Source organism: Numida meleagris, chromosome 2 (assembly GCF_002078875.1).
Source record: "Numida meleagris isolate 19003 breed g44 Domestic line chromosome 2, NumMel1.0, whole genome shotgun sequence".
Lineage (NCBI taxonomy): Eukaryota > Metazoa > Chordata > Aves > Galliformes > Numididae > Numida > Numida meleagris.
The window spans coordinates 71745237-71754090 of record NC_034410.1 but is presented as its reverse complement, the minus strand read 5'-3'; the positions used below and the strand labels follow the sequence as shown (position 1 = coordinate 71754090).

At 35.5% G+C, this 8854-nt stretch overlaps 1 long non-coding RNA gene across 1 annotated transcript; it reads right to left on the bottom strand.

Annotated features, from left to right (window-relative positions):
* LOC110394802 lies at positions 285–6802 on the bottom strand. Its single transcript, XR_002435901.1, has 2 exons — positions 6376–6802; positions 285–643 (listed from the first exon to the last, which is right to left on the bottom strand). It is a non-coding gene; the product is annotated as an uncharacterized LOC110394802 (long non-coding RNA).

Below are 8854 nucleotides of genomic sequence, written 5' to 3'. Positions count from 1 at the left end.
GTCAGTAATTTTTCCCATTATAGTCATGTCACCTTTAAGGCTACTCCCATCATCACTTCAATATACTTCTACAAAATATCAGTGGCTGTACATTCCACATGATACTCAGGGGAGAAAAATGAGCCGGTAGGCTTAGGCTGGCAAACTGATTCCGGTCACAGTGACCTTTAAATGACTTGGGATCTTTAAGTCAGGAACACAGACATTATTCACTTCAAGTAATGATGCCTTGTGAAGCTTGGTTATTTCTAATGGTAATGAAAAAGTAAATCACAAATCATCAATTTAAATTGGCAAACTGCGTGATATTTATTAACATCACATACTCTGTTGTATCTTTAGAATAACGTAGGGCACTAGTGATACAGCCAATTTTCAGTCATTTTTTTTTTGCCAAGCATTAGCTAGTTTGTTTCTTATTCTGAATTAAGTAATGAATGAAAAAAATTACAGGGAAAGGAAAATAAGAGTCTAAGAGGTTAACAATTTTTGAGGATGAAATGAATTCATGTCATAGTTCCTTCTGAGTTTTCCTCCGTTCTGTGGTCCTTGATTCAAATGAGAATTAGAAATAATATTCTATGAGGATCCCAGAGGAGGAGAATGAGACCTGCCCTTTGGCACAGCTCTGATCTGTAAGTGGCTAAAAGAGAAAGAGAAAATATTAAAAATGTTAAAAGTCTGTTCAGAAAGGAGGATTCCTAGGTAGGAAAGCATCAGAAAATGTCCATTATCATCATTTTATCACCTCTGATCCTGCTGAGAAAGCGTGGATCATAAAGTATAAATCATAAACTATTATTAATTCAGGGAGGGGCTACACTGGACTTCTCTGGAGTACTGCCTAGTGAAATGAAGGTTTTTGTGAAGCATGCATACAGTTTCAGAGCATAATGCTATATGAAAGGTGATACTAACCAGTTTATAAGGGCTGGCTGGTTTAAGTGCATTTGTAGAAAGTCCAGCGCAATTAAGTTGCACTTTGTGTTGTGAGAGAGAAGAATTCATGCATCCGGGATTCCATCTTTCAGGTGTACGAGAAAAATGGTTTGTGATGTCACTTATAGCTATCTTTTTAAAAAAGATCAGCTACCAGACATGATAATGGGTTGGTTGACATTTTTTTTCTCCCTCATTTTTTTCCTCATGTGGTTAGCTCATCCTTCAGATTGTTCAATGCCTGACAGAAACAGACATGTTCTACAAGGAATCCTGGTAGTACCGATAGTACCTTTCTCTACTAATCTGTCCATCAAATAAATGCCCTAGAGCTTATCTAGAATTTATTTTTTTAATTCTGTTTCAGAATTGGCTGTAGCAATAAAGCATTAGGATACAAAAGATTGTGGGTCTTTTGTTTTGTTTTTCTTAATTACTGCTCATTTGTTTGACTTTTTGAGTAAAAAGAGCAGAGAAGGTGTAAATGTAAGTTTTGTGAACAGTTCATGATTTATGGGGCTATAATTTGAACATTGAAGACTTGAATTACACGCATGCTTTAAAATGTTCCTTTTCGAAAGCTAGGTGTAAACTGCACTTTTCCCACTGAGAAAACATTGTTTGGTTTGCTATTCAGTAGCTGTTGTAGGCAAACAGACAAAGTTTACTGTGCCTCTCACTGTTGCTTTTCAGATCATCAGAAACAAACTTTTCTCTTTTTCTTTATTTTTTATATTATTATTATTATTAATCTTCTTTTTCACCTCATCTAGGTCAATACATTTTAGATGCTTTTGGTGGTGATAAGGCAAGCAACCCGCAGAAGTGATAACTGGTACATTTATGATTAAAAGTAAATGAAGGTTTATTCCTCATATAGACATATTTTCTTCATGATAATTACCTTATGACTCCAGGGCCTGGGTTTCTGGGAAAAATATTAGGAGTCATCCTAAAATTATAGATTTGACAGTATTGTACTGGTGTGAATTGGATTCTAAATCTTGTAGGAATGTTAAATACAAAAGCATAGCAATTCATTGCTCATTCTTAAATGTGCCAACAGTTAACTTTCTCAAAGTGTCCCTGCAGAAGATTATTTTGCCTCATTTTCTCCCTTATTCTTCCATTACTGTTCATGAACTTGTAATATAACTCAAAATGCTTTACTTCTGCATTAATGGGCTTTGAAAAGTTTTTTGCCACTGACAGCTAGAAAACTGCTAATAACCCATCTAGCCATGGTATACTCCATTATCTCTGAAGAAGATTCTCAGTGGAACTCATCAAATCACAATTGTAGCTGTAGTGAACTTAGTGAATTTAGGATTAGTTGAATACAAAAAAGCTTAATATTCTTGAAGAATGCAAACTTATCTCATATCCTGGTGAATAACTACAGATCATTTCAGCTTTCCTTTTACTAGCATGAAAAATCTAGAAGTCATAATTTTCCTCTAATCAGGTGCGAAGCCCTTCTCCATACCAACCTGGATTAGATAAACACTGCATTTTTGACAGACATCTGTAAACAATTCTCCATTAGGCATTTTCAGCGCTTTTAAGATAAGTACGTAGATTGCTGTCTCTTAAAACTTTCAGTTTCTGCATCTTAGAGAACTGTTTTGTGGGTTTTTTTCTTCGTTCCCCCCCCAGTCAAATCATAATGATTACTTTTAACCATAGGATCAACTAATATAGCCTCTCTTGTCCTACAACAAACATTCTTCTTGTTAATTTCCAAATGCATGAAATTACAGCTTGCACATTTCCATTTAATCTCTTTTCATTTCTTTCTTTAATCTACAAGTCATCTAATCACTCCTGAAAGACAGGAATACGTTCTTCAGTAGCGATACTATCGCTGAAATTTCTCACTACCATGATTCCACATGGTGTAGTCACTGGCAAAAATAATAAAAGGACTCAGTTCCAAAACCAGATTCCTTTGCTCATAACCTACCTTTCAATGTAACTTTTTTTTTTCCCAATTGTGTAATTTTTTCCTGTTATTCAATTATTTATTCATTTTATAATCCACAAACACAGCTTTTCTCCACATTAAATGATAATTTCCCATGAAGCATTTACATCAAAAGCTTAAATTTAGGTGATTAACATGGAGGTATTGCATTTCTCTGAAAAGAGTGATAAGATAAAATACATACTCCAATGTTTGGTAAACCTATGTTGATTTCCCTCTACATAAAATTATCTTTTTCATTTCATTTCTGAGATTTTCCTGAGCACCAGTCAAAGTACTGGGCTTGTAGTAGCTTAGATATTTTGTTTTTCCTTTTTCTCCCTGTACATACTCTTAACAGAGTGGTTCTACGTTTGCTGTTCATTAGTTTGAGGTTACAACCTCTACATGGAATGATTAATTGAAAACTTTCCTACTGGAATTCTTTAAATACCTCAGTTTATGGATTATTTTACCATCCAATTTTATGAAAGTAAACCTCAATTTCACATGTTATGCCGTCTTTCTATTACCTTATCTTTAAATACCTATTTTTCTGCAATTTTAAATTACTTAGCAAAGTTAAGTTCAATCATGCTTATGGTCATTTATGTCTCTGACTTTGATTTATGTAACTCATTCAACCTTTAGTCCTATCTTTATAGATATTTTCACTTATTCATAACATTCTGTCTTTTCTGCTTATTTGTCCATGCAGACTGCTCACTTTCCAATTTTCTCTTTTCTTGAAATACTGCACTTGTATTTAAATTTGGTGCCTCTTCCACATTTAGATCTTTGGATTCTTCTGTCAGCTTTATTAATTATCTTCCTAATCTGCCATACTAAAATTCAAATTTTGTATTTTGATCTGTTTTATCTGTTTTGATGTATTTTTATCTGTTTTTGATCAATTTTAAATTACGTTAGTCAGCTCAGGATTCCCAGATCAAGTATTTTACTATTCATACCATCGTCAGTGTTCACTGGAACTGCACAATTGACTAATTCATTTAGAAACTTCCTGCATATTCATATCCAAGCAGGTTTCAGAGTTACCATCGTGAAGTGGTACAGATCAGAAGATAAATGTTATGTAGGAGCTGTCTGGGAAAGTGACATTGCTTTATAACCTTATGAAAAAGTCTCAATTCCCCATGTGGGTTGCAGAAGTATTAATTCCTCTCCATGAAGTCTTTCTATGATATGCTTTTTCCCTAAGGGCACTGTTACCTTTCTTAGTATGTAATACTTTACCATCAACTAACCTTAATTCCATTCTTTCTTAGCAGTGAATTCCTTCAGGTAGCTGCATCACTGTTACAAATGGTCTTGATTTGCATTTCTATTCATAGAATCATCGAATGGCCTGGGTTGAAAAGGACCTCAAAGATCATCTAGTTTCAACCCCCCCCCGCTGTGTGCAGAGTTGCCAGCCACTAGACAAGGCTGCCCAGGGCCACATCCAGCCTGGCCTTGAATCCCTCCAGGGATGGAGCATCCACAAACTCTCTGGGCAACTGGTTCCAATGCATCACCACCCTCTGAGTGAAACACTTCCTCCTAATATCTAGCCTAAATCTCCCTTGTCTTAGTTTAGAACCATTCCCCCTTGACCTAGTTAAAGACTCTGAAAGTAAAATTGTTTATGGGCACTGGATTCATTATACTGGCCAAAAGTAAGAACCAAGGATGTATTTTGTGTTGAAGTAGTACATATCTAGCATTTTGGTCTCATGTTTATTGAATTTTTAGTTGGTTTCTTATTTAATAGTTAAGCTATGTCAGTCTTTTAGTATCTTCATCTAGTACAAAGAAGAAACTGCTCCAAATATGAGACAACTTTTCTATTAATTATGACTATTATTTGGTTTTGAATTATATCAGAATGGGAAAACAATATTTATTTACATAAGTTACACATGATGGACCGTGGTGGACAGTGGATAGTATTTTTAATGAATTTGTGAATATATGGATGAACTATCATAGTTTTTCTCTGTACTGATAACACCGAGTTTCACTGGACCTTTCTGGAAGTACAGAGGGCAGATCACAGCACAAGTTAGATTTTGAATTTTCAAATCTTTAAACTGCTGCTTGAACGATGTTCACACTTGGTAAAATCCCATAATTTAAAAAAAAAAAAAAATGTGTTTCCCTTCTCTCACCAGTAGAAAGTTTCTTGCTTGTGACATTAAAGAGTCAACTTAAAAATTTCTGAAAAATTTTCATTGGCCTATGTTATAGTAAACCTGCAATGAATTGGCAGGAGCCCTTTATGTCTGGTGACTGAGTATGAACTTGCAACTCAGGTTATTATTATTTTTTTTATTATTATTCACCAGGAGGTCCAAATTACCTTTAATACAAGGATATGACCTTCCTAGGTACTTGTTATGCAGAGTTCATGAATACAATTTTTGTGGAAATCTGTGCATGCACAGAACAAAACCACTCCCCTTCCCCTCCCTCCACCAATAGAACAGCGGAATTTACCTTTTGCAGTATGTTTCTTCTTTTGCACAGTAGCTGATATATATATTTTTTTTATGTCCAAAACACACCCTGCTGCTCTACTAGAAATTTTAACCATAGTGGTTTTGCAATTTTAAGAGAGTTTTCTCATCACACTGTTTTGCTTGGTCTTCACATAGACTTCTGTTACGATTAGAAAGGCAGTTGGTGAGAAACTTTCTATATTGGTCTTTAAGAACATAATAAAATGGTACTATAAAAGCTGGTAGAATCTTAATTCTGTTATCTAAGGGACAGCACTGTGAAAGTGATTACTAAAAACATTCCCTAAATTAAAGGAAAATGATCTGTGCAGTCTGATTTAATATTTTGGATTGATGAGCTTAAGCAGTAGTTCTACTTTAAAGTAACCTTAAACGAAACAAACATCAAATTAGTATTTTTCTTTATAAATCATGCCAGTATTAAGGTTTGAATAGTTTTCATTTTTAGTTTTTGTCTTTAACATTCTGGGTAATTACATATTAACTGTTGTCTCAATAAACTGGTGTAAAGAAACAAAATCTTCGTAAGGCATTGCACTGATGATGCTTATATTATACTGCTATATCCTTCTCTAGTCTCTGCCATCTAACCACTGATTTTCCCATATAGGCTGAAGATGTCCTCATGTCTTTATGCTGTTTTATAATGTTTTACTACCCAAATTTTATTAGGGCTGTATTGAAAGTATCATTACACAAGTATAGAAAAAGTGATTATCTCTGTAATTAAGCTGTTCTCTCAGTTCTTACTTGTCTCACCCAAATTATTGGAGGAGATAATCTGATATATATATATACCTGGAGCGGGACTAAAGCAGTTAATGAGGCCAAATGCTATCCAACCAATTTATTACAAATTCTAAGCAGCTAAGGAATGTGGGGGATGTGGGGAGGTTAGTGATAGTAAATAGAAAAATCCTAGTGAATGGGTTATAAAGCAGGGATACTCACCACTGTGGATCCAGTGATGTCTCGCTGGTCTGTAGAGGGCTGAAGGTTGGTCAGCAACACCTCCTTGACCTGCATGGCTGCAGTTCAGTGGAGGGGTATCCATTCTACTTTGGAAGTCTTTGAGTTTTTATCCTCTTCATAGTGTCTTTTTGGTTGCCAGGGCAGTGGCTGGTTGCCAGCGGTGTTTATGTTTGGTTCATCAGGCATGACAGCAATGCTTGCGTTGGTTTTCAGGGGCACAAATGTTTTGTTCATCAGGGGCAACAGCATGCCTGTAGTACATGCCCCTCCTGTTGGGTAATCGGTAGTTTATCACACAACTGTCACATGGTGGGCTGCTAGGTATGTGCACCGACTGTACGGTGGTCCTGTCCTTGGAGACGACCCCCATAAGACAGCTTGAATGACCAAAAGGAACAACAGCTGAAAGCAGTTTCTCCTGGTTGCTAAGCCACATATGTTTATCTTACCACTGCGATCATAGTAATCGTTAACTACAAATGCTTGCTAAGCAGGTTATGTCTCAGTTGGGTGCTGCTGAACAAACTTTGAGCCAAAAATTGTTCTAGCTTCTCACATTATTCCAATGTTATTATTAGCTAGTAGGCAATAAAATATTTGTAGTTTCTATTCTGTGACCTGTAGAAAAGCCTACACTGCTGGCTTTTCTGTGAGCTTGCATTGAGCTGTCTTGGCCTGCTTGCCACTAGCCAAAGCTGTAAAGTTACCAGGTCTCAAATAATGTTAAAATTAAAGATTGAGAAATTCTGCTCCTGCATACACTAAGTACTTCTGGTGACTTCTGTGTCTATGAATGTGTATGTGCACTCTGAACTCAAGCTGTTTGAATATATCCATTCTAATGTGTGCAAGATCATTTTTAGGGGCTCGGTGCAATGAATTAAAAATTCTAATATTAAGATCTGTATTGTGTTTCAACTCTCTTCAGCTGATAATTTTTGAAATGAGATTTTGAGTTTGACCTATATCTGTTAGACTGTCTTAAACTATTGATTGGATAACCCCAGGAGAGCATCCTATTTGAAATATCAAGAAAAAGTGGATACTCTTGTAATTTCCCTGAAAATAATTTTTCTTCTGAATGTACCAATAATGCCTAATAGATCAAGTTTAGAATACAGGTTCTATTTGGTGAATATTGACCTTTGTAGTGTTGTGTTTTGATTTTATGTTACTGTTTTCTACTTATTTTGGAAGGGAAAAGGATAGAGTTACAGGTTGAGATCAAACACAACTTTTCTGGTACTTGCTATGTAAGGTACAGTTATTATGTCAAATTGCCTAATAGAAGATGGAAAGGACTAAATCTGTACCATCTGAATTAAAGTTTGAGAAAGGTTTGTCCTCTCAGTAGGATTCTCACTGGGGTCTACATATTAGGCCACACCACTGCCATATATGCACACAGTAGGGAAGCTTGGTCTTGAACTTTGAGGTAAAATGTAACTCAGATTGTTCTGTAATACCCACTTTTGTGTAACTGTGCAATGAAGGATTGAACATATCGTGCAATCATGGGGTACCATGTCTTTGAGAAAACTAGGAAGTACATGAAAGTAGATGATTTTATAATGAAGAACAGACTGTGTGCAAGAGATAATTACAATTAAGTATTACCTGTGACCCTGTGTCCTTTCTCTACTAAAATATCTTTTTTATATACTCTGTTACTTGACTCAGTCTAATTAGTAATGTTATGTCTAACAAATCAAACTGAGATATAATTTCATTTTTTTAATCAGAGCTTAGTATCTGCAATTTTACTTTGTATGTAAGGAAATATTAACTTCTATTTTTCCCTACTTTATTTAATAAAAACTTAATTATTTGGAGGTTTGAGACAATATCAAGTTGTATTGAAATATTACCAGACATTTTCTCATGCCGTTTGAGGTCAAAGCAGCTGAAGTAGGAAAGACATTCTAAGAAACTGATTGCTCATGAAATTCAGCAAACTGAAAAAATATTCATTCAAAATTTCACAGCAGTTCACTGATTTAAATTGGAAGACTTCCAAAATGGATAAAGAAAATTCTACCTTTTTTATTCAGTCACCTTTAATGTTTTGGTTCCAATTCATCATTTATTACTACCAGCCAACTTTTTTTATTTTATTTAGAACATTTTCATTTAGTCCTTTCTGTCTTGTTACCTTGAGTATAGCATTGGAGACCTAGATTCTGTTCATGTTTCAAAAAACAAATACATTTTTCTTCCTTGCATCTTGGCCTTATACAGTCTGGAATATAGCTCAAAGTTAAGGAGAGAGACAAGTCTGTGCTGAGGATAACTTTCTTGACCACTTACATGTCAACGGTTTACAGGCGTTCAGCCCAGTTCCGTGACGAAGGGGACGGGGGACCCACGGGCCTATGTCCCGGGAAAAGGGAAAAGGGGAAAAGGGCAAGGAGATGGCCCTGAGAGCAAAGAACAGAGGCAACAATCTGAGGAGAAACAA